This window comes from Hippichthys cyanospilos, chromosome 12 (assembly GCF_059441005.1).
Source record: "Hippichthys cyanospilos isolate Australia breed blue-spotted pipefish chromosome 12, RoL_Hcya_1.0, whole genome shotgun sequence".
Lineage (NCBI taxonomy): Eukaryota > Metazoa > Chordata > Actinopteri > Syngnathiformes > Syngnathidae > Hippichthys > Hippichthys cyanospilos.
Window position 1 is genome coordinate 17,311,412 of NC_142380.1, and position 23,369 is coordinate 17,334,780.

The 23,369-nt window shown below is 37.5% G+C and overlaps 1 protein-coding gene across 3 annotated transcripts in view; it reads right to left on the reverse strand.

Moving 5' to 3' along the window:
• brinp2 (BMP/retinoic acid inducible neural specific 2) overlaps nucleotides 1-23,369 on the reverse strand; it is a 178,212-nt gene that overhangs the window by 116,227 nt on the left and 38,616 nt on the right. The gene's annotated exons all lie outside the window — the stretch shown is intronic.

Sequence of the window (23,369 nt, forward strand, 5' to 3'; positions counted from 1 at the left end):
TATTGTGGTTGTTCTTAGTGCAGTGAGTGACTCATGGTCAATGCACTCTGTTTTTCACTATCATTTTCATTCAAATTAACACTTTAACATGTATAGTAGTTAGCAGATTTTATTTTGTCAGTAGTTCTTTACAAATAAATGGGTTTTGTGTTTGATAGTACTTTTGTAATGCATTTTTACATTAATGAGGCCTATTAATGCTTTTAGTGCCAAGCGTTATCGGAAAAAGCAATCGCTTAGGTGACAATATATTTAGCATTTTCACTCATCTTTCAAGGCCGACAGAATATAGTGTGCTATGTCGATGTAAACATGGGTGTTATCATTTAAAATGTAGAGTTCCATTCCTTACTTAGAATTACAAGTATGGAATATATGCGTTGTATGTATGAAAACACTGCCATCCAATGGTTACCGTTATCACTACAGTGCTTAATTGACTTGAAATTAGATAAGCACTAGTCAAGGATGTCAGCTACCATCCATAAAAAAATATATATGACGAGAATTTATTTTTATTACTGTTTTAAAAGTCAATCATCAATCATGAGCACATGGTGCCATGTAGTCAATGGGCCAATATCCCGTTTTACGCTACACCATGTTTCTAAAACTCTCTTTTTTTTTTCCAAACTCCCAAATCACCCATTAGATTTCTGAGTCACCAGCCAATGTCATCTGCAGTGTGCAGCATCAGCTTCTTCTCATTGTGTATCTTATATGAATCTTGCTCCACTCAGCAGCCAATCACATTACAGCTGGTGTTGTCCACTTTATGCTCCAAGGGATCTGATCAATAAATTTGCTACTGCGGCTAACTGCCGGTGATAATGTGGCCAACATTTTATTATATAGTAGCTTACAAAACAGAGTGTTTTATGCAAGTAGCTCTGGGTTGGACGCAAGCAGAGAACAATGCTTTGGCGAGGGCTATTCAACTTAACAAGAGTGGATTATATCCAAAATGATGTCAAATTTACGAGAGCACCAACTTAAAGATAGTAGAGTGTCCTGCATTCATGAAACCAAGCAATCGAGGCTAAATATGTGGCTAGCATGTTAGCATCACAAGGCAGAGTAGAAGAACAATTTTTCTAGAAAAAAAGCTACTTTTATTGTTGTGCTTGCTCATACAGTATGTCTATAAATTGTTAACTTTTACCATTTCAAAAATGTAATTTAATTACAAAACAGCATGCATGTTTTGTGTTGTATGTTGTGTCTTGCAAAAAGTAAACGTTCATGTAGATATCAAATTATTACTGTACTATGGATTGATAACATTTGTAATCAGTGATGGTAGTGCTTATTTATTTTTAATCCCAGATCAATCTTTTCTTTATTTTTGTTGTGGTGTGGATATACACTTACGGTATTTTATACAAAGTGCACATATTTCAGTTTAAAACCGATGTGTTTAATCCAAAAGAATTCAAGTATAAATGTATTATTACGTTTATTATTGAGGTGCAGTATTTGCTCATTTAAGGCCTGTCTTGATTTATTGATATATATATTGACAAATATATATATATATACACCTACTACTCCTTTTCTTACAACTATATTTAAATGCTGGTCATTGCTTCTACAAGCACAGGAGATACCGTACCGTCCTGAACACAACCATTTTTACTGCTCTTTCAGTGCTAGAGATGGAGTTTGCAAAGCACTTCATTTTCTCCATACATATCCACACAAGCAAGCACGCACACACGCAAGCACATCAGATGACTGAAGTTGTTTTTTCTGTCTTTGCAAATATGTGAGGAAGGAATAAAATCATCACCTTCACTATCCCCTGTTCTCCCATTTGGGAGGCTTAAAAAGTGAGTGTTTTTCGTCACTCTCCTATAATCCAAACATTGAAAATTCTCTCCGGCTGTTTAGAATTGCTAAAGCCATTTTATGAATCATTTTCCCAGAGTGCTATGATTGTGAAGTGGCTGTGTACATGTGATTTCATTCCACTCTCTAATAGCATTGAGATGGGAAAAAGTGAGGGGAAATGAGATGATAAAACGGATTGATCTGAGCTCTGTGATGGCCTTAAAGATATAAATTGATGATTTTGAAGAATGATAACGTTCTTAAAAAAAAATAACAATTCTTAAAAAAAGAACACACACATCATTCATATGCTCAATAAACCAATACTGTACCGCAGTGTTCCCCAACCTTTTTATCACCATGGATCGGTCAACGCTTGACATTTTTACTGCGGGGGAGGGGGGTCTCAAAATGTACAAAATTGTACGCAAATGACATTGATATAACCGAATTGCAATTGCTGTTCTATACAAAACGTTAATTAGATGCAAATGAGTTCTTATCAATACAAAGATGCAAAAAAAATATGCAAAGATATACCAAAGGGAAATACCTGGCATAAATGAAAATGCTAACAAGCTAAACGCATACAAGGTAGCACTATATAACATGCTGAAGATAAGAACTAACATCAGCTAGCATGTTATCCACAGTCCAAATTAGGGTTAGGTTTAGTTGTTGGATCAACAAACAAACTAATTTTGGGCATATTATCATAAATGAAAACATCCTTGTAATGAAAGTATAACTTACAGACAGACATGGGCCAGATTTCACAGACAAAACAATGTGTGCGTCACCAACTGACTGCTCTCAAAACCACACCATCCTTCTCACTACAAAATGTAATATCAACAGCGGCGAGAGGCGACGCCAAAAAACAAAGCAAGTCAAACAAAGCACAAATGAATCAAACTAAATCATGTCCAAAACATAATTATTTCGGGTGCGGCTAGAATGCTGATCAAACACATTGGACCATATGGACATTCAGCTTCCTTTTTGTTTGTTTTGTTAATGAGAAGCATTTATCAGACATATGCCTCCTCAATTATATCAGTGTTATCAGCACTGTAAGATGTCTGATTAATTTTGTAAATTATCGTACTTCCCTAAATATAAGACACAGTTTTTTTTAAAAAAGGGCGAGCTAGAGGAGGAGGACGACGACAGGTGGCTGTTAGCAACACATGCCTGTTGCAGCTAACAGCAGTGCGTGTTAGCAGTTGTTACGGCTTACTTTCAATAAAAGCGGACAGATTGATCCAAAGTCGATTCTATCCTTGTTCACACACACAAATATTACTAAAACCAAGAAGAAAATGTGATGATGTCTCCAGCTAGTTCAATTAAGAGTGCACCGGTGAGAGAACACAAAACGGTTATCCATTTGACTTGTTTATGACTTGTTTCGATGTATACTGTCCTGTTCTATTTTTGACATTGTTCTTAAAGTGTTAGGGTATCTTATACATAGTAATATAGAAAATACCAGAATTTGACCCCAAATTTAAGGGTGTGTCTACTATTTGGGGAATTACGGTAGCTAACTTGTTTCAATTTTCAAACATGTCATCTCATTGTGCAGCTGCAATAGTTAAGATCCAGGTGCTCACAAAGAGTCGTGTATCGAATCATAACACTATTTGCCACAAGTTTTACACAGCTAACAGACATTTCTGTGCTCTTGGGAGTAAGTGAACACTCAAAGAAAGTCGGATTTGCAGGCACCAGCAAACATATATTGATTGTATCACATTAGAAAAGGTGCTAGGAAAAAAAAAATGCGGCAGGGAGACTGCTAAATTGTTTTCTATTCCAGGTGATGAAACTTGTTCCTGGGACACTAAATAAATATTTACTTTCCTCAAGCTACAGTACTTCAATTTAATTGGTTGAAAAACAATACCTACCCACCCCAATCTGTTCTTTAGTGAATATTTAAAGCAAACTCAGAACGCAACAACATTAAGGTTTTTGAAAAGTGTGATATAGATCATTCAATTAGGTGCTGATTAAAATCAGAATGGATTTTTATTGTGGACTGCTGGGCAATAGTTTTAAAAACACCCTCCAATCGAGTGTTCTTTGAGTATTCAAACATTTCCTGAATTGTAGATTATTATTAATTATTGATTGAATTTCGGCTTAAAGTTAAGCAAAGCGTTTTTTAAATTTTTTTATTTAGACTCTTCAAAGTAGGCATTTTTTCCGAGATAACGTTGCACATGTCTGGCTTATTTCCAGTTAGATTTATGATTTGCATGATGCTTTATGATCTGGAATAAATTGAGTTTGCAGCTGTAAATACTAAATCACTGATACACTAAATTTCTTGTTTTCTAAAAATGTTCATGTTCATTTGAATGTGTCACGTTCTTCAGGCATGTTAGTGAGAGGTGCAGGAAGGTGGACCCAAAAATAAGCCAGGAGGAGATATGCTCATTTGCATATTAATTAAAACAATTTCAAATGTTTTAAAGCAGCAATTATCAAATTTAGGGCACATGAATGTATTTCAGAGGATGATGTGAGAATTTAACAGGATTTCTGCCGCTATAGGTGCATCTAATTGAATGCCACAGGAGCAGTTCATTGCTTTTCAAATTAGAAGCAAATAAATTGGAACATGAAGCAGCTTGTTACTAAAATGTGTTATAGTGATTTCTTGGAAATATTTGAAAGTCACGTTTTACACAGATGTGCATTGGCATTATTGACTAAATTTTCCAGGAGCTTCGCCAGAGAACACAGATGTTCCATGATATACTATCTGGAGTTTCTGAGTTCACACCTAGGGACAATTTAGTATGTCCAATTCACCTGCCATGCATGTTTTTAGAGTGTGGGAGGAAGCCGGAGTGCCCGGAGAGAACCCACACGGGCTTGAGGAGAACATGCAAACTCCACACAGGAAGGCCGCAGCAAGGTGGATTTGAACTAGGACCTTTGAACTGTGAGGCGAACGTGCTATTCACTGCGCCACAAACAAGATTATTATCTATAAAAATTGGATATCTAAACCTTTATCCTTTTTAACACTAACAAAAGAAAAATAATGTGAATCAACTTTCATTAACTGCTAATTCTTTTTTACTGCATTTATATAGGTTATAGCTTAGTGTAAGACAGTAGTAAAAAATAACCAAGTGCATTCAACTGCCTGAAACTAAAAAAAAAAAAGATGAAAGTTTTTATTTTATTTTAATTACACGCCACTTGACAAACACCAAGCCTTTACATGCCCCGCCCCCCGCATCACCTCGCGCCCTTCCAGAGGGGCCCGTCCCACTATTTGATAAGCACTATCTTAGCCAATAACATTTAATTATTCTATAGTTCGGTCAAATTTCCATGAGCACACAGAGTTTTAGGTCTGTTTAAACCATAGGTCTCAAACGCTAGTCCTCGAGGGCTGCAATCCGGCATGTTTTTGATGCTTCTCTCTTAAACACACCCAATTCAAATGATTAGCTCATCAGCAAGCTCTTCACGGGCTTGAGAATGATCCTGATAATTTGAATCAGGTGTGTTTAAGAGAGCAGCGTCGAAAACATGCAGGATGGCGGCCCTCAAGGACTGGAGGTTGAGACCTATGGTTTAAACCCTGTTGGCTTTGGTTGGCTTTGCCTTTTCACTCAGATCTACGTTCATTTACAGTTGCAACAACCCTAATGGGTGAATCATTTAATAGCTCACATTATGTTTTGTGAAAATTAATTAGTTTTTTCTGTGCAGTCTTGCATTTAATAAATATTATTCAAAAATACAACTTTTTTCAATTTTGTAAAATGAAGAATCACGATGCAAACACAAAAGAACAACCCGTCTTGAAGGAAATTGCTTCTCAACAAACACAGTGATAAAATATGTAGGAGTCCATTGCTAGCAACAACCAAATAATCACACAAGCCAACTGATATTTCACCCTCCAATGCAGCTCTAGATTTAATTGAAATCAACCTTCAAAGAAAAAACATTTTTTTCTAAATGAGGTACTCAGATGACGCAGCATAAGGAGCAACTGGGGGTTGCTCAAGAGCACTTTGGCATGGTCGCAGTGGTCAGGGGACTTGCGTGGGTGATGACCACCTTATCACTGAGCCTTGCCGCCCCAGTATTGTGAGTGTACTTTATTATAATCTATACTCTCTTACAAAAGTGTTATTGCTTCTGTCAGTCTGGTTCCAATAAAATTGGTTTCTTTACTGTGGCTTACGGTGAGTAGCAAATAAATTAAAGTAAGGCTATAGTCAGAGCACGATCTGAATGGAGGTATTGAGGCATCACACAATAAATACCAGTAAATGTGAAATGTTTTATTTAGTTGTGTAATTTTACAAGGAAACAAAGGTTTGTCAACAAGATTGGGAGTCTTAAAAAACAAATTAGTTTTTTTTTTTTTTTTTTTTTTTTTTTTAACCATCAAACCTCATTGTAATGTGTGTGTGTGTGTGTGTGTGTGTGTGTGTGTGTGTGTGTGTGTGTGTGTGATGACTTCAAATAATATTCCCTCAAATATTTATGAACTAAAATCTAGCGAGTTAAAATCTAAAATCTAATCTATTATTGGCTCATCCATTTGCCATATTCTGCACATTCAGTAGGATTTTGGTAGCCGGGTGTTAACTGCCATATTTGCACGAGGGGCGGGGAGTGATCTTGTTTTGCACTTTTCATTGGATCCGGAAAGGAGAAGACCGCTGAGAATTTTGACTTCTTTTCCGGGATCTAGCAGAGCCAATGTTTTCTCCTAGTAGTTCCTTTTAGCCTAAGGGTGAGGCATCAGGCAGAGATAGTTGCTATTGCTTCTATCTCTGTTTCCGTAACCGTTTGGGGTTTAAGGCAATGGGCCCAATGTGCCTGGGGCCTGGGCCCCACGAACCAGAGACCTAAGGTGGGCTCCACCTAGATACTTGGAGCACATGGTGTTCTCCAAAGGTCTCCCATTCAACTACTAACCAGGCCTGACCCTCTTTAGCTTCCAAGATTGGAACATTCTCAGGTTAGTACGGCTGTAAGCGCCTAATTTTTTTTCCTCCAGTGCCTTTCTTGTTTTTTTGCGTCGCAAGTCCCTCGCTTTGAGGCAATATTCGTTTGACAGGAAAAAAAGTTTCAACTCCGCAATCAAGCGGCCGATACTGTGCTAAATATCGTGCTGTTAATGCTGCACTATGGGTATCTTGGCACAGTAACTGCAGTTCAACAGCTGTTGAAAAAGGAAGTAACTGCTTCACATACCCGTTAGCCCAAGCTTTCCCTCCGCTATTTTGCAAGCCAGTTGAGTGCTTTTGCTTGGCACTGTTTTTGTATTGAAAGCTCAGCTGGCCGTTTTGGCTAGCTCCGGGTGACCTTAAACCGGTCACCCTGATTCATCCCTGCTCCGTGTGAGACGTTGAACGTTCCCGAAGCCGTCCTCTCCTTACTGCATCCTCGTTACGCTTCCACGGATAGTCAACTTGGGACCCATTCAATTTGTTTGAAACGGAGGTCTCCAGAAACGCTCCAGAAACCTTCTTTATCTAAGTGACGACTGTGGCAAAATCAGAGCGTGGATCGGTTGCTCTTCACTGTGTTTCTCTCCTCACCTGCTACCATCCACGCGTGCCATGCCATTGCTCTCGCATTTGTGTCTTGAACAGACAAGTCAAGCAGTCTTTTCCTTTCCATAATGGGTCAAAGTTCATTAAAAAAAATCATCCACGCAGCCTCATTGTTGACAACAAAGAGGCGGTGCTTGATGAAAGTGCATTTGAAAGTGCAAAGACGCTAAAACAGATGCATACTATATCAAATTAGTTATACACAGTATAATCATCTTAAGCCTTGTAAATAAAATATTACTTATTTTGCATTTGGATTAATGTTATTCAAACACAAGTATGTGGAGAAAAATGGTCTTGAAAAAAGTCGACCCCCCCCCCCTAATATGGGGGTTAAAAATGAGGAAAATTAACTGAATTTGTATATGGAGAAATATGGTACTTTCCTCTTATCAACGTTATTCCATATTTTGATAACACAACTGGATCACTGCAAATGTCCTTCGCCACTCACTAACAAAACTTTAAGAAACTCAAAGTCTTTCCCCAGAGGGAATGCCAATCCCTTACTGCCACAGATTTTCAGCTGCAGAGTCTCATCCATGCAGCAACACACTCAGCTTTCAACTGCATCTGCGGATCTTCAAGAGATTACGGCTAACTAAAGTCATCAGGAGTATAACGTGCAAACTTTTTCAAATTGTACTTATGGAGGGCCCCAAACTTCCATCTGCAAACAGGACACCACCAAAGCCAAAATAATGGTAATATGATAAACATTTAACAAAGAATTATTGGTATGCTCTATTTTGAGCAACGTGGACTTTACATTTAGGACATTTAAGACACTCCCAGTGTGTATCACTCTTAAAAAAACTGGGTACCTGCCTTAGCAAAGTGAGTCTAAATGCACTTTAGATGTTTGAAAGGCCTTGGTGTGCTCTATTTCCAGCAATGACAAACTGTGGCGTTAATTAATAATGAGCTGCTGGGTTGCCCGCTAAAGCTTCAAAAGTGAAGCAACTACAGAGCAAAACTGTCTTTGCCATCTATTGGACCCAAAGATAAGTGAGAAGAACGATTATAAGCCAAGCTGCATTAAAAAAAAAAAAAAAAAGTCATCTTTCTTGAAGTTACACAAAATACAAAAATACTAAACAGCTCAGAAGACAGATCTGTTGACGTAATTATTTAAATTACAGCTAAGAGGATTCTTTGGCTGCACCTCTCTTAGTTGAGGCTGTGACACCTCCAGGCACAGCCCCCGTGGCAGTGCTGCCATGCCAACTCTAATTATGCATCCTGCAATCCTACAAAACTGTAGACTCCCACAGGAGGATGCAGCCAGCAACTAATGAGAAACAAACACTTCCCTGTTCTTGATGCTCATTGAGAGATATGGACGCAGAGAGTGTCTCAGTGAGAAAAGGCCAAAGGTAACTAAGATAAAGGTGTGTTTAGCGAGTGCGCCAACAAACGGATATGGACAGCCCTTCAGAAAAGCAAATAGCTGAACTAAATGCATCATTGAAATGGAAAATGGTATGATGATATCAATATATGTAGGATAAAACTACATTCAAAAAGGCTGGGAAAATTAAGGTATTTATTTGATTAGATGGTTTGCTTTGTCAACTATATGCAAGTTTACCGAGTATCACACTGGTTTGATCATTCCAAACAATTAGGTGGCAATGGCGTTATGTGTGTGGGCGACGGGAGCCAATGGCGCACAGCTATTATTATGGTTTGTTTCATTTTATCCAGCATTTTCATACTGCACACATTAAAACATTTTAACCCATAACAGACAAACTAAATTATCTGTAACTGTGTGTGTGTGCTTGTTTGTGCATGTGTATGCTTATGTTCTTTGAAGAAAAGGACAATTATTATCACCACTTTACACTGTTTTAACCCTTTCACTTTCATTGGGACAATGTGTCCCACAGCGTTGAAAAAATGGCAGTGGGGATAGGAATGGCAGCAATAAGATGAAACAGCATCCAAGCGGTTCATTACGCACCTATCTACAAACTCTAGCGGCATTTAGCAACCTTTCCATACACGACAAGCCAGTGCTGGGCCCACTGTCAACAAAGTTGGTAGTGTCAATCAACCATCTAGTACAGCAAAAATATATTGATAATATGTGCTATATATGTGTGTTAATATAGATTACACATAGATTACTATGTATTGTAGGCATTTGGTGATCATTTTCACTTCTCTGGCACGTTTGGATCGGTCGTGAAGGGTTTTGAAGCCAGTTTTCAAGCACTGGTTCCAGAAACTAAGGTAAGGAGATCATGCTTCAACATTGTGTTACCATAGTAAGTAAATCTTCAAAACAAAATTATCATAAATCAGTGCAATAAATATAGAATTTAAAATACTACTGTGGGGCTGGACAATAAATCGAAGAAATTTGATTTTTAAAATTCATTTTACAACCATTTTACAAATTGTTTATTCATTCATTATCGACCGCTTTATCCAGAGTTGGGACACGAGGGCAGCAGCTTCCCCAGTAACCCAGCCACTTTGTCCGGTTCCTCTGGGAAGGTAGACAGGCGTTTCCAGGCCAGTCGAGAGACATACTCTCTCCAGCATGTCCTTAGTGGTCCCCGGTGGGACAGAACACTTCATCAGTAAGGCATCCCTGCCGACTTATTTGAGCAGACATCCAAGGGCTGGAGACAAGTCAAGCCGTCTTTTCCTTTTCATAATGCGTCAAAGTCCACTGAAAAAAATTATCCATGCAGCTTCATTGTTGACAACAATGGGGCAATTAGGCAGCTTAACCAAAAGTGTTTTTTTTAAATGTTCTGTACTAACACTGTACTAAAACAAATGCATAATATATCGAATTAGAGGTAAATATAATCATTTTAAGTTTTGTAAAAGACATGATATCACTTGTGTCATATTCGAATTAATGTTATTAAAACACAAGTATGTGTTAAAGAAAGAGTCTGTTTTGATTTATGCGATTATAAGTCGACCCCCTTAATATGTGGGTTGAAAAAATACTCGATCTGCACTCTGAAAAATACGGTAGATGGCGATGATTAATATTTGGATGTCAAAAAACTATGCGCCTGATAGACGCATCTTGATTTGAAAGTGTGCGTCTAGGATGCAGGAAAGCAGGCAAATGAGAGCACTAAAAAAATGTTCAAACGACAGAATTTTTATGTTGCCTGTGTATGTAGCGTTTTCTCTCATGTAAAGTGGGTCTGACCGAACGGTGCTCCAGCTCTCCCACCAGGCAAAGCAGATTGGTGATAAAATTAAGACATCCTTAACTCAGCCATCTTGGATGGAAAAAGATTTTTTCTTACATAATACAGCTGATGACAGAGAGAAAAATGGTGTACCTACTCTTTCGTGTCTCCCTGCTTATATTGTGTGTCCCTGACAACTTCTTCCCGCTTCTGCCTACTCAAGTTACTTGCATCTTTGTCTCCTTGTGGAATTTCAAGCCCCAACTGTCCATTCCCCAGGGCAATAAATCCCAATTCCAAAAGACTGTCTCAAGAATGTCTCCCCCAAAACGTAAGGTCTCAAAAGTTGAGCAAAAATCATTTATGCAAAGAGTCTTATCACCAACAATTTGAGAACGTTAATTAAAGGTTACTATTCCATACTAAAATATGCCTCATGCACTGGTGGAGAACATCGCGTCAAAATAGCTTTATCTTCTAACATAATGTCAAGTTGGCTGCACATTTGGTCATTATTTACTTACTATTGCAGTCTGTTTACTTCAACTTACACACCAAATTAGAGCAAAAACAGAAAGCTGGTCTCTGGCGGCTGTCAAGCCGATTTCTCTTGCGTTTGATCAAGTTGAAATGGACAAAACAATTAAGAGTTTTTAACATCTGCATCGTCATCAGTGTTGGGCAAGTTACTTCAAAACTGTAATGCATTATTTATTACTTATTACTGTCATTTCAATGTAATTAGTTACACTGCAATATTACTGTTTTTTAAATGTAATGCATTACTTTACTATTGCATTACTTTTATATAACTCTCACCACCATAACTGGAATTATGGATTTGCCACGCATTGTGGCTCATAAAGTGTACCTTGGCTATGACAAGGGCATTAGGGATATTTTCCCTGTCTTTATCTCTGACGAACTGAAAGTAATGGTCATATGTCCATCTTGTGTACATACTGTACATCTCAGGAAGTAAACATTTTGTGGTGTTTTTGGCCAATTTGGGGGGGACACCACTTTCAGGCTAAAAATGCATTGTAATAATGTATTATTTTACTCTCATTTCTGACAAGTACAAAATTACTATTTTTTATGTGTAATAATACATTACGGCGTTACAGTATGAAGTACTACATTATAGTAATTACATTATTTTTGTAATCCCTTTTCTATCAATCTAAGATTTCTATCAACTCTGCATACAGTTGGGGACCTGAATAACTGTACTGTGTTAAACGACAAAAAAAAATCTAATTGCATGAAATTGTATCGGTCATTTTCAGATGTACTGTAAATACGTGGTGAATTTTGAAAGCCTGAATAAAAAAGAAAACTTCACCAATTAAAAGTTCCCTCCTGGGCTGTCCACATTTGCTGCTATTTCAGCTTCACAGTACAGAGGCTGGAATTGCTTTCCACAGTTAGATATGAAAGTTTGGCAAGATGAATCACTTCTCTTCTTACACGGCTAAGTCAACGTTTAGTGAAGCCCCACTGGGTGGAATTTTTTGAATTAATTTCTTAAATCATCCCCCAAAATATATAACATATATCAGTGGGTAATGAAGAGAGCTTCAAATCATTGCTGTATCTGCCAGTTAGCTTGCAGTCACTCACACACTTTGTATTCCTTTTCATCTCATGCTTTTGGCTCATCTTTCTCACATAACTTGCTTTCCTCTCTCCATTGCCCTCTTTCTCTCCCTCTAAATTTGTATCCACGGGCTATTTCTCAATCTTTCAGCATCCCAGTAAAGACAGAACATCATTTTGTTTGAGTCCTATTCATCCTCTTGGCTATGACAAGGGCATTAGGGAAAAATAAAAGACTTATGCATTATCGTGCTTACAATTAAGCAAACATTTCTCATTCCAATCTGGATTGGAATTGTTGAGTAGTAATGGGTACGTTTTTGCTGGACCTGACAAAGACAAGTGGGTTTTTTAAGATGGAACCATGACTTACTTAAGGTGCAACGTAGGTCTGGGAAAATACCAAAATTTGGCCTTAAACCTGCACTGAAAAATAGAGCCAATTGTTAGGTGAAAAAATAAAATACTAATCTTCATTATTAGTGATGGGCGATAATATTGACATATTGCGATACGAAGTGCGATACACGTATTGCAATACGACATTCAGTTTCCAATATTCATGTATCGGTTTTGAAATGTCCTATTTTCATAATAGAGTATTTTTGTCCATTTTTTTTTTTAAATCATTCCACTCTGGAGTGGCTTTCGTATAATGAATTTTGTCACATTATGAATCATGTCTTACATGTTAATCATTCCGAGCGCTTCAAAAACACCACGTTAAATGTTGCATATCATTTCCTTTTAAGTGAGACAATGTTCAAGCAAAGGTGGCAGCAGATGAGGAGGGCAACCAGCAGAAAAAATAACTTTATGATACGAAGACAGCATTTTCTTAGTTTGTGTAGTCATATCTCCGGACAGTGTTCAAGTCATCCATAGAAAACTCCTGTATGCGTTCCGAGAAGCGCAATAATATCTGAGCAGCCGTATTAACGAGCACTAGAATCTCATGTTGTGTTTATTTCAATTGGGAATTTGGAGATTTCAGGTTTTGTTTCTTTTACATGCTAAGTTGTTTCCAAAAAATGAAGGAAAAATAAAACCTGTATAGAAGCGACCATACCTCTGCTACCTCTATTAGACATTAGTGCCATCTGAAAGAGTATTCTAAACTGCTAGAACATATGATCATAGTCAAGGGCATGCTTGAAATAAAAAAATTGGACATGCTGTGTTTTTTTTTTTTTTAAGTTTATTTAATGTGTGCTCATATAGTAGATGTCTGTTTTTTTTCAGTCATTAAAACATTTATGCCATAGATTTTTTTTTTCATAGATTTTTTTTAACCAACATTTCCCAATACAGTGATCGCGGTTAATGGGGGCTGTCAACCCCCCACGAAGTCTGAAACCTGTGAAGTAGGGTATCAGTTTCTAGATTTCTATGTACGCCCCAATATAGCCGCAGTAACCATAAACAATCCTTTTTGTGGGGTATTTTTTGCGTATTTTATTTCCTTTCTCCTATTATTTAACATTACATTGTCCTTATTAACATTATTGTATATTTATTAAATAACTAATATGACTTAGTTTGTTGAGAATTTGTTCTCAGGACTGGTTATCTGCACCAAGACTCCGGTGAAAGAGTACACAAGTCATCAACAACAAGTCACGTTGAACTTCACATTTATTTTGGCTCATGTATGGCGTATCATGTAGTATCTGTTGAATAATAAATCAAATCTTAAAGTCAGTCAACTAACATATAAACACTTAATCTATGAATTTACTGTATTTTTAGCCAACATTAGCGGGTTAGCAACAACTAACAACAACTACTAACTATAAAGTGCAACCTCTACACAAACGAACACATAAACAGAATCAACACTCATCGCTTACTAAACATAGGCAGTAGCGTGCGTTATCAACAGAAATGATAATAAACTATAAATATGAGCTTACGTTGTCAATCACTATGTCACCGTAACGAGCCGAATGACGTACAGAGAACGTAAAACAGGGAACGGAAATGCAACGCAATTTACAATCATTTAATTTATTCCTTTTTTAATGAAAAATGGTCAAAATCTTACACTGTCCTTTTAAGACGTTATTCATGACTAATGTCTACTTAATCATTGTGCAACATGTATGCAATGAAGCATTGACAGTGATATTTCTTTTCTAAGCTTATATTAAACTAAGGCCATTTGCTGTTAGGTGACACTGTGTGTTACATTTTAAAGTGAGGTCCATGCGCTGAGGGCAAAAACTGAAGCTGTGAGGAGTTGAAAGGGTTATTCATTTTAGTATGGCTAAAAGGCAGACTGTCTCTTCTATCGTGGCATTCAGAAGCATTCTATAATGCTTTTTGACAGATGAGATGAGCAAACTAAGCATGAAACATTCAGCCAGTCTTGCAGTGGCAGCTCTTAACATGTTTAAAGGTTTGTTCCAATTAAAACAAACTATATTTAGCCTTTCAGCAAGTGGTTGGTTTTATGATCTATGTGGTGAAGGGACTTATTTAGAGATTCACTTTCCAGTTTCTTCTGTGAACATTTCAACTGTTTACCTAAATGGCTTACGTTATCCATGTGTGTCCATTTTCAACAATACCAACAAACGCATAGGAACCTCAAATGCTCAGCTGTAAAACTCTGGAAAAATATGAAGTGAAGTCAAGCTTATTTGCATAGCCCTGAATCACATAGTCTCAAAGGGCTTCAAAGGAGAAAAATAAGTCATAAAGAACATCACAAACACACAACAGCATCCCCAGAACAAAGGAAAAACTCAAAAACACCATCTAGAGAAAATGAGAAACCTTCAGAAGGGACCGCCGGTGCTAGGAGCCCCCTTCCAGGCTCAACAGGTAGCACTAGATCCCGAGTGCTAAAAATAATACATTGTGCCATATTAAGCAGTTAGCGCCAAGTGCTAAGATGCCTTGACGGCAGGCCATCGGGTAAGATCCTCATCACAGTCTGGCCTAGTGGGTCCAACCTAAGAAAACCTGCATCAGTTGATTGGCGCACGTTTGCATGACAGCATTCAAAATGTCTCTCCATTTAGCCACCTCTCCAAAGCATGGGAAGGAGAAGAAGGAAACTGCAGTCAGACCCATTAACTAAATGCTTGAGTGTAGACATGTGTTTTTAGGTGGAATCTAAAGATTTCTTCTGAGGTGGCTGTGCATACTTCCGTTCTAGAGCACTGGCGCACAAATGGAAAAAGCCCGGGGACCAGTACTTCTTTTTAGCCCGCAGGATCATTAACAAACTAGCGTTTTGTGACCAAAGTTGTCGGGGCGGAACGTACGGTGATACTAATTTGACAAGATAGGAAGGAGCTAAGCCGTGTAAAATGTTATAAGTAATTAACAACAACTAAAAAAATTGCACCTCAGGTGTACTGAATGAAATATGGGATATAGATATATTTTTAAAATACTGCCGCTTGAAATTTGATACTAACTTATACCTAGAACTTTAATTGGAACAAACATAGAAAATAATGAAGAATGTAAAAAAAATAAAAGACTAGCATCCATAAATCTGGAGCTTTGACTACAACCAAAAAGTACTACACCTGTACAGTATGCCCCATTGTATTTATATACTTATAGTGTTCATTTATATTTCAATGCTACTACTAATAGGGGAAAAGTCTAGAAAGGATGTTGAATATTTCAAGTAGCCCTTAGCAAAGTAGAAGAATAATTCATTTGGATAGTCACTTCCAGGGGAGATGGGCATCAGCAATATAACCCGGCTCATCAGGGAACATTTCCAGCACAAGACTGCTGACAAAGCTTCCACCAGAAATAGAGCAAGACATGCAATTTAGCCCTACTTCAGACTAATGATCGTTTTAGGCGAACACCAATACACTGATATTTCTGAAGTAGATGGCATTTTACTTTAAGAACATGGTTTTGTTTGATAAATGCATTTGACTAAGTTTGCTGATTGTTTAAATCCATACAATGAGCAATTCCTCGTATTTAATATCAAAATTGTTATGACATCAAATATCCTTGAGTTTGAAAAAGTGCACATTGTTTCTGTAATAGTCTTCTCCCAGTTTTATAGCAGCACAAGTGCCACTTATTGATTCTGAATAGCATCTGCTATAAAAGCTTTTGATTGTTATATGTGGCGGGGTTGACTTCCAGTTCCTCCATTATACGTTGAGGTGGGATGACCAGGATGCCTCGGTGAATAAACAGCAGAGGAAATATAGATTTTCAATGTATCTCTGTGCAGGCCTTTTGAAATGTTGCCATGATTTATTGCAGGTTGGCTAGCTAGACAATGAAAATGTCCTGAGTGAATTTGTTTTGTATAATGCATTTAAAAAAATGGAGGCAAACAGGTAATAATGGAGGAAAGACAAGAAGTTCGAGTGGAAATATTGCCAGTATAGACATACTGTACAATTATAAAATAGAAAAGACTTCAGAAAAGGCAATAACTGTCATGGTCTGGATTTATATGTTAGGTTTGGATTCTGGTTTTGTTGATCTTTTCTTGCCCTTGCTTGGTCTTAGTGTCTTTAGTTTGATTGTGTCCACCTGTCCTTGCCAATCTGCTCTCTCATGTTAACCAATCAGCTCTCTCTACCAATTGTCTCTTTTTCCAAGTGTTCCTTGCTGTCATTACTTTGGATTGTATTTAATTCCCTGCTTTCTTTTAGTCTGTGTCAAATCATTGTCATGTTCACCCGCCTGCCGTCTTTGTAGTTCTGAATGTCCTGTTTTTCCCGCTTAAAATTTGTTAATGAAATATGGCTTTCTGCACTTATATGCTGCCTCTGAGCTTTCCTGCAGTTAGGTCCACAATCCCCATATCCACAAAAAACTCTGACGATAACCATCTGTAGGGAATTAAGCAGTGTTAAAATTTGGACTGGGTGGTTATGTCAAGAAACAAACATTTAAGCTTGTGAAAATGAGTACAATATTGGTTTTGTTGAGAGACACTCATGCAACCATTGTGGTAAAGCACACATGCAAGAAATCCATTTCCTTGTCAGCAAGACACAGCCATAAGCCATCAAACAATTGAAAGACACATACTGTATAGCCTACCGGACCTGAGCAAAGTAAAGCCTGGGACCCACATTTGACCGACCCTAAAGTCTATGACGTGCCCTCACAGTGAACATGAATTTAATGTGAACACACACACTTAACAATTAGCTGTGTTGCAAGTCATTTAGCCTGCACACGGCAATAATGATGTAACATATTGTGTGTCATTTGATAACTTCATCGATTAGATAAATTCATCTATTCATAACCTTGACCGCTTAGCCTCATGTGGTTTGCAAGCGTGCCTATCCCTTGGCAAGCTACCTTGTTTGGCAACCCGTTCTTTTGGGCAGAACGGGTTGCCAAACAATTGTAGATTGTAGAGAACTATTGTCACATATATAGCACGAAACAGATGACACACGAAGATGAACAATCATTCATACACAAACAGCACGCGAATATGAGATTAGTGGATCGTTTACGTATCTCTGTACATATTTTAAACATGCCATTTCAAAGCAAGTACAATATGAAAATATTTGAAACTACCCTACTGTACTAAAATTATTTGTAGCACAAACAGTATATTTAGACATGTCCTTGTATACATATTTCACAGTGTAGAATTTGTGAATTATTGTCGTATTTTCCATGATGTGAGTAGCTCTCAAAAAGACAATCCCAGTAAAGTGAAAGAGACTATTACAAGAATGTGACAGCAAAGAGCAGCATCAGCACAGATACATTTCAACCCAGAACAATACCACAAATGTGTGGTGTCACACGGGCACAGTAAAATCACTCATGGCTCTCTCACTCTCTATCACCTCCTGCAGCAGAATATCTTCCATTCTGCCCCGTCTTTGGTAAACAGGGCATCTTGTACAATGTGCATGGCAGAGCTTGCGGCAAGCAGCATTTGACAGACACCAAACAAAGAATTGCAAACTAACAATGTACAAGACAATGTCATCCCATTTTTAACGTTGCCCGCTCACTTTCCCTCTCGCTACATCTGTTCACAAGGGCTGCCTCCAGTTCCCTTAACCAATAAACAACTATGACAACATCGTCGTATAAAATGTAGCACAGACTAATGTGCACAAACACATCAAGCACTTACACATTATTACTACCCCTTACCCCGAATCCCCATCATGTGATTTATTCATGGGATTTGGTAAAGCTGCAAGGTCAATATTAACTGTATGCTCCATTGTGTATAAACTACTGTTAATTGGGACTGCTTGCTAGATTTACAGCTCCTAAATGGGATGGTACCGGAGGAGAAATGTCTGGTTTCAAACAGGAAGACTCAAGAGCAGCAGGACATCATGCAGAGAGATTGCAGCAGTGCATATTGGGATTGCCTTGAAAAGACGTGGGACACATACGCTACTAGACACTTAAAGGCAGGGGTCCCTAACCTTTGTATCACTGCAGATCGGTCAACGCTTGAGATTTTCATTGGGGATCTGTTGGGAGTGTTGCGACGACAACAACAGTGACTGCTCTTAACTGAAGCCGCACTGTCCTTTCTCATTACAAAATTGAATAAACAATGGCTAGAGGCAGAACCAAAAAAACTAAGATGGAGCCAACCAAAGCTCACATGAATGAACTGTTAAAGGATAGTATAAATCAGTTCCAAACTATCATAATAACAATAAAAACAATCACGCCTATAATACACGTGATAGTCTTCTGGCATGACTATCAGCCAATGAGGACAGGAAAGGTAACCTACCCCTGCTCAGAAGTTGAAATTCACTCCTCATTGGTGCCCATGTCTAGTAGGAGTACCCCTTGAGCTAATTGACAGATCGCCTGGCCTGTCAGGTGAGAACAGTACTACTTTTTTATCTTATTTACTTGTTTATCTATTTATTTATTTCTTTATTTATTTGGAGGGGGGGGGGGTCATTGCAGAGGAAGTTCTCTGAGTCATTTAAACACGAGCGGCAGAAAGCGACCAGGAGAGGGGAAACAAAGCTTTGGGATCCTCTTAGATTTTGAAATCATTTCAAGTCTAAACTCTACTTTTTAATCATGTTTGGTCAGCTACTTGCTTGACTCTAATTAGAAGTCCGAGCGCTTCCTCATAGGGCAACTACAGTTCGTCGTGATTATGAGTATATACATTCAAGACATGGAAAGAGAAGGTATAACAGCAAAGTTACAGTATGAGGTTTAATCATTTCAGTAAATGTGTACTACAGCTATATTTGTCTTCAATATGTCAAGTGTGAATATTTTCCACGTTTGAAAAAAATCAGGTACCCACGTACATATGCATGAAAATTTGCTACTTTGTGTGTTTTTTTTACTTATCGCGGGGGAATTCAGTCCCCATTAACCACGAAAAATGAGGGATTTATGTATTTTATATCTTAATATTTAAAAAAAAAAAGTCAACAGAGTTAATGAGGATAGTCTGACAACAGTAAGTTGCCACAGATTCCCTTAAAAAGCCTCTGATCAGAAACAAGACAAGTGTGTCGCCAAAGCACCGCCTACCCCAGCTCACCTGAGTATTGCAATGGGGGAAAATAAAATCTGAAAACAAAGACATGAAAATACATAATTGTGGGTATATTTTTTTGATCAAAGTAGAAAATAATCAGGGCCGGCCCCGCCCGCACTGCCAGAACTCCAGAAAATGTGGCAGCGGCAGGAGCTTCAGTTCAACAAAATGGCATTATATGTACTTTTCGAAAATAAACCCACTTTTTTGCTTCTTTACTTTGTCTTTTATTAAACCTAGAAATGAGCCAGATCATTTTGCCTGACCCTGTATCTTTGGAAGTTAAATTTCAATGTTGCATGAGTGTTACCATTACAGACAGATTATTTATTTACTTATTTATTTTCCTGGAAGTTTCTGGAGCTCTCCTGCTGTGGGTCTTCTGTGAATAGCAAAGGGCATATGCACCCCGAGGAGCTGCTCAGCTGCTTCCCATTAAAAACTGAATCAAGCACCCGAGAGACAAAGTGAGTTATGATCCATGCCAAATGCATGTGATTGGCCCTTCATTAATAGTGGATTATATTTTTCACGTGCAGGAATTTTTACTTTCTTTTGTTTGCCATTCTAAATGCATCACTGCTTATTCAAAATATATTTTGATTTTTTTTTCGACCATGCCTTCTGAACTAATTACATGAACTGGGACCTCATGCTGTATACTGACTAGTTTTGACGTTGATACTAAGTAATGTGGCAAAAGTCTTGCCACCGGTGTATTGTTGGTATGCAAAGAATTATGATTAGGTCATTTTATTTGTACATTTTTATTTTACATTTCCAGCGATCGAGGCATGGCTTACAAGTTCAAGGGAGCAATAATATTCATTTCGAGCATATACATTTACTTAAATTTACTTTGAGCTTATTCCACTGGATTTACAGTACAAGTAAAACGAAGCATTGCTTAGCTTGGACTTACTAAAATAACACCTTTAATTAGAGGTTTAAAAATGTCTATATTGCATTCCCTGAGTAAGCTGGTTTCTCACTGGTTACTTGAAAGAGAATGCTTCGCTTAGCTGTTACCAAAAAATGTATTTATGTAAATCATATTCAAAAAGAGAAATAACACTAAAACGCCTAATATTTAATTCTAAACATTAGCTTTAGGTCTCAGTCTGCACATTAATTCCGGTTAGCAAGATTGTGTACAGTATGCATTTTGGTTAATGAAACCATGTGTCAGAAAGGCAGCACAAACATAGATATTCCCAGTCGGTCAGTAGCTGCATTATTTCTGTGAATTTCAATTGACAAACCTTTACACAAGATCTTATTTCATTTGTATAAATACATTTAATACTATACTTTTAAAACTCTTTTGGGGCATATCCATTCTATTATTTTGAAGTTTATTTAATTTTTCTACCTCAAAGGAGAGTTTGTCATTTTGTTAATCCCCACGATATGGGAAAAAAAATGAATACAAGATAGTTATGAGTATTTTCGTTGGTACTGAAGTTGGGTTTAAAATTGTAGTGTCCTGACCACCCAAGTTCAAACTATGGTTGGATGATTTGGCCTAAAAATAAAATCTCAAATTGGTCAATTGGTCAAATCAGTCATCCTGAATTACTAAAGTTGTGTTCATAAACCCAACAAACATGTATTTAAAAAAAGCTTGATTAAATCAAAACTAAACAGTTGTGTAAAATGTTTAGACAGCAATGATATATATATATATATATATATATATATATATATATATATATATATATATATATATATATATATATATATATATTACTGATTTTTACATTTGTTAAACCTAACTCTTATACTTTTTGCGATAAAAAATAACTATTCATAGCTGTACATACCTTAATTGCCACAATTAAGTTGGTATTAACTATGATAAACCACTCATCCATTCATCATCCAGTTTTTTTTTTCAATCTGCCACTTGTGAAACAACTATTTGATGATTTACGTCATTTTCAAAGTCAATTTAATTGATTTTTTTAAAAGATCACACACAAATAACATTATTAAGCATTCTATATCAAAAGCCTCAAATCTAGCACACTAGAAACTTGAAACGCAGGCTGTATTTCAACTGCAAAATTTGTTGTGGCTCCTTGTATGTTCCTATGGTTGTGGAGTATTTCCTTTCCTTTACCTGTCCGTGTCGACTAAGTGAAACATTCAGGGGGACCCATTGAAACGATGAACTAGACAATCTTCGTTTACAAAGAATACCTTATTTATGAGAAACGTTTTCATCAAACATCTCCTGAATATTCCGAATTTTCAAAGGCACACAAAGAAGGTAAACTGTGGTGCACAGGTTTGTACAATAAAATTAATATCCAAAGAATATACTGTACATAACAGCATCAGTCAGTTTCATAGAAGCAAACATTTTCTAGTGAGCTGTTTTCACCGTCTCAAAGTGAAGGAAACAAAAGGAAGGTCCTGGGATATCAGTCTCTTTTCAAAAATGGCAAAATATGAACCCATTAAGGCCTTGGGGCTTATCTATTAGCTGGAAACATTCTCCATGACCTTTCTGTCTTAGCTAATTTCACACAATGGCCTAACCTTTAAGCAAGTCTCTCACACATGTGGCAAACTAGAAATCATTTTCATAACATCCTTTTATCTTGGGAGCTTGCTTATGGGGTCGGACGGGGTCTGTCCACATAATAGCAGAGACAATATCTTTCTATTTCATAAATGACAGAAAAATGATTTTTGCGTTTTAATAAATATGAATAAATATGAATTTTCAGCCAACATCAAGCGAGAGTGGTTGTCTTAGAAAGCAAAATCTTAATGCTTTCCACTGATGAGTTTATTTTTCTTTGAATTTATGGCATTATAGAGGGTTTGCACCAGCTTGTTTATGCACTGCATTTGTCCTTTACGCATTTCCCCAACAATCTAGTCATTTGAGTCCCTTCCAGCAAATACTTTAGAGCAACAGAATAGAGGCTTAAGGATGAGTATAAACTGAGCTTCTTTTCCTCCTTTGCCTTTCTTTTCCTCCACAGCTTCATTTAATTGGACTAATCTGCTCTGTCCTGCCCGTGAGCGCAATAAGCCAGTTGTCGACTCTAAGAGGGCCCTCACTTCAGATAAGTGAGACGAGGGAAAAAATAAAACATCCAACACTAAAGCCAGATTTAGCCCTAAACAAGGAGGGAAAGGACTTGTGACTTCTATTAGGATCTGCAAGAAGACAGTTGCCAAAGTCCTTTAATCACATTTCTGTTGACCTGATCTTGGCCTGGCAGCTGTGTGCCTATAGGTTAAAAAGGATGTGGAAATGATGAGTCATGCAGTAAATCAATGCAGCCGAATATACAATTGGAAAGACAAAACAAATGACTTCCTTGGCGTCATATTTCCAAATGATAGAAAAAACTGCATTCAGGTGACAAAAGGATGCGCTTATTGCTACATTATATGTACTACTCAGTTTGCCAGCTGTCTATGTGAAATATGTGCACCACTTTAAAGGTTGTGTGGGTGGCTGTTTGATATGGTTGGCCCTAAATTTTGCTGCGGAAACTCACTGTCACCACTGTTAACAGTCACTGTCTCTTTGACTTTATCTCTTTTGTTTCTTGGCTTAATTCAGCCGTTATCGTTGGCAACAAAATGATGAACATAAATCACACAGAAGACTTTCAGGGAAGGCTACTTATGCAG